The sequence below is a fragment of the Mytilus californianus genome, unplaced genomic scaffold (genome assembly GCF_021869535.1).
Source record: "Mytilus californianus isolate M0D057914Y unplaced genomic scaffold, xbMytCali1.0.p SCAF_29, whole genome shotgun sequence".
NCBI classification, from domain to species: Eukaryota; Metazoa; Mollusca; class Bivalvia; order Mytilida; family Mytilidae; genus Mytilus; species Mytilus californianus.
In genome coordinates, this window is record NW_026262678.1 from 2,212,957 (window position 1) to 2,217,364 (window position 4,408).

A 4,408-nucleotide genomic window follows, 5' to 3' on the forward strand; every position below is an offset into this window, starting at 1 on the left:
TTGAAGGTATAAATAACCACACAGCTAAATAAATATAGCATAGACACGATGAAACTTTCTGACGGTGATTTTTCCCTTGGGTGGGATTTCTTTATCCTTAATCCTTTATGAACTACTATTATACGCCAACTCTAAAGGAAAGGGGGTGGGGATATATTAGTTTACATCTGGCTTTTCACGTACTCAGTCTGCATTTTTCATTGGATTAAAAACTTACAGTTTTCTGAATTTTGGTATCTTGGTTCATGGGAGCATTACCTAAACGTGTTTTGCATTTTAAGATTCACCAATCATTAACTTTCTGGTAACCTAATACTTATATTATTACACATAATGGTCATGTATGACATGTTCATCACATTTTCCTCATGCACTACAAATAACGGTAACAAATTACATGAAAAAATGGAATCAAGCTTCACATATGTATTTCACAACCATTTGTCATCAAATTCCTGTTTGCCGTATACTTATAGTCATTTAGAAGCAATGGCGCATAGTTCCAACTTTTTGTAGTTTACTGGAAAAGATAAGATGTGATGTATCAGTCCATGACTATGATGACATAAAATCACTACACACACATGAAAACACAAAAGAATATGAGTGATTGTTGGTGGCTTAACGTCAAATGACAAATATTTCATGCATGTTCAGGACGAGACACGCAAAAGAAAAGGACCAGTGCTTAAGACATTTCATCTGTTTTACCAAAAAGCAAAACCCAAAATCAATCATCTGTTCAAAGGCTATTGTAAAATCCAGACGATAAGGCTTAGCTGTTGTATGTTTTTAATGTGGTTACTCGTGTAACTAACACAGTTTATTTCTCTAGACAGACAACATGACAGATAAAATCCAGGTTAGGTTTGAATTCAAGATAAATGATATTTGTTTTCCCTCAATTTTTTTCTCGCATGTCATATGACTACTGTCCTTGGCCCCATTTTCATAATTCAGAGGATGCTTATTTTTTTTTATAAGACGGCAAAACATTTGCAGTCGTATATATAACGCTATGATTTTATGTCAATGCTGTCATCGTTATTCAACATTTGGTCTGCAGACAATAATTTAGGTATAAATGAATGGATCTCTATGAAATTGCACCACAAGGTTTCATACCACAAAAGGAAGGTTGGGATTGATTTAGGGGATTATTCTCTTAAATGTTTATGAATTAGAGGCCTAAAAGGGTCCAAAACAAGCATTTTTCTTGTTTCAGGACAATAACTTGTGTATAAGTGTATGGATCTCTATGAAATTGTACCACAAGGTTCCATACCTAAAAAGGAAGGTTGGGATTAATTTTGGGGGTAATGGCCTTAACTGTCAAGGAATTCTTTGCCAAAATCAATACTTTTCTAAGACTTTGTATACTATAATGAAGGCTTTACATGTCTTACATAATGAACTAATACTTTCTTAACAGATTTTTCCCAGCAGTGGGATTAATTTTTCCTGTGAATACTCAAGGGTTCACAATGTTTCATCTTACAGATCATGTAATATAATTTTTACTGTTCGTAACCATAATTTTACTGCTCAGGGTGTAGAAATCAGTAGGGGTAATTGAAATAATAATACTTAATGAATTGATTTTTTTTTGAAAGAAAATAGAGGTATCTATACTACTAAAATAACGAGGTCCAATTTGTTAGCGGCCATGAAATTAAACTTTATATATTACTAATATAGGATAATTGTGTCGATAAAAAAATTACACCATTCCAGGCCCTTTTGTTTTTCACATAATTAATTACCAATAACTAGAATGTTCCGGGTCAAACCCGATACCGATGTCAATATTATATGTCACTTCTTCTCTTAGTAAGATTCCTCCGTTATCGGAGCACCCATGTCACACGGTAATAAAAGACCTTATTATAACATGTATAATACTACGTATTCAAAAAATTAAGAATTAAAATACTATAGCAAAAAGGTTTATATACATTTTTGAAAATACATGTAGTTTCCGGTTGTAGTAAGAAAACCAAGACGGGTTCAAACAGAAAGATTTTGAAAGCAGAGAAAACTGTGCTCTTATAATCAACATGACTGTTTCAGATGTCAATACGAATACTAAAAATCCAGGCTAGAAATATGGCGAAGGTACTTAAATTCAGTCACGGAACCGCAATACCGCGGATGTGTTCTAGTAATACTTAACAAGTGCTTTCCATGTAATAATATTAGATTCATTTGTATATTTCTTACCACAAGTATGAAATATTGATGCTTTAGTCAACAATGATTTAATTTGTATTTTTCAGAATAATATGTTTTGTGGAACAACACAAAATTTCAGAACGAATTTCCTAATTGTAAAATAATTGTTCTCTCAACATAAACATGATCATGATGATAAAAAACAAAACAATTTCTTTTATGATAAAATGAAAAATGATAAAAGCTACATTTTTTAGTATGTAATCTTATTTATCCTTTTTTTATAAAAGGTTTTCATAGGGGGTTGGGATGTCAAAATCAAAAACATCAAGTCATTCAACAGCTATTTGACATCCAAACTTTACTAGCACTGTAAACATGATAAATCAACTTGGTTACCTCATACTTGCTCTATGGCATTAGGTTAAAATAAAATAAGCTTCTTATTTGCAAGAAATTGACTGAAAACTTCTGTAATGCACATGTTGAAGATTAACTTTAATAAATATGGAGAATTATGAGTGCTACCATTGAATTTCTTGTTAAAAAGGGAGATAACTCAATTTTCAGATACAATCATATGAAGAAAAAAAAATAGTGTAACAATGATTACTCATATGTTGAATATCTACATATAAAATTTCATTGATTTCTGTAAAAATGACATGTAGAGCCATCGGCCTGCTCCATTCATAGAACGATTGTTTAAAATTACTTTCAAGGTTTATGAAAATCAAAAATATTTAGGTGATCTCTAATTTTAAGAAATTATCTTAGGACGTATCTTTGTCTTCAATGGGTTTATCAAACATGTCGTAATTTAGAAAAAGTCATACGAATCGTCATAACTTTAGGACACCTAAGTAGGTGTCTTAAGATGGTCTTGGGATGGTCCTTACTTTAGGATATATTTTATGATGGTTAGTTTGTAAACAAATACAATCGCCATCTATATATGGATTCCTCTTTTTCTAAATATTTTTCTTTTTTTAACTAATTAAATGTATTCTTGCTCCTATTCAAAAGATATTACAAAAACAGTAGAATATATCTGACACCCCTCTATTAATATTTTCCACGGAGATAATAATTACAGAGGGTTTTGTACATAAATAAAACACATAAAATAAATAGACATAGTCTTAGATGCATGATTTTTTTTATTAGTTGTTAGTGGCTTTGAACTAGCTGTCAGTAACTGCGAGTACTCTCAGATCTGTACTTAGTGTCTTTTTGTTGTTTAGATGTATAAGTACCCGGCCACGTCCACTTGTATTTGTAGTATTTGTATTTTTATCCATCTGATGAGTTAAGCCTCTTTCATCTGATTTTTATAGTTCGTTCTTATGTTGTACTGTTACACCACTGTCCCAGGTTAGGGGGAGAGTTGGGATCCTGCTAACATGTTTAACCCCGCCACATTCTGTATGTGTGTGCCTGTCCCAAGTCAGGAGCCTGTAATTCAGTGGTTGTCGTTTGTTTATGTGTTACATATTTGTTTTTCATTCATTTTTTGTTCATAAATTAGGCCGTTAGTTTTCTTGTCTGAATTGTTTTACATTGTCACTTCGGTGCCTTATATAGCTGACTGTGCGGTATTGGCTTTGCTCATTGTTGAAGGCCGTACGGTGACCTATAGTTGTTAATTTCTGTGTCATTTGGTCTCTTGTGGAGAGTTGTCTCATTGGCAATCATACCACATCTTCTTTTTCATATAGGTTAAAATATTAAAGAATATTTACTTTAAAAAAAAATCAGAACAAAAAAAAGGGGGTTCATGACCAAATCGCATGTGATCGACTATGAACTAATTAAGGTATACCGTATTTTTATGAAAGATGCACGAGATTTGCATTTGAAATCTTTAAAGTATGAAACCGTGACACTTCGATTTAAACTCACTTAAAAATAAATAATGATTGTTACCGATTGTCTTTTATTACTGTGCACTGTTACTGATGTTTTCAAATAAATTAATCAATTATTATATAAAACGTTTTTACATTTTTTGTGTATTTTTTTTTTCATAAAGTTTGAATGTACCATTATTAGATAAATATTATTTCTTTCCTTTATGATAATGCTAATAATATTTATAATTTTTGTCCCCTGCGTAACGCGTTGCGTGGGACATTGAAATACCTGGCGTCCGTCCGCCCGGTCTTGTTAGCGCTCGCGTGCAGGTACAATTCTTGCCAGATTTTTATAAAACTTATACTATATGTTAATATCAACA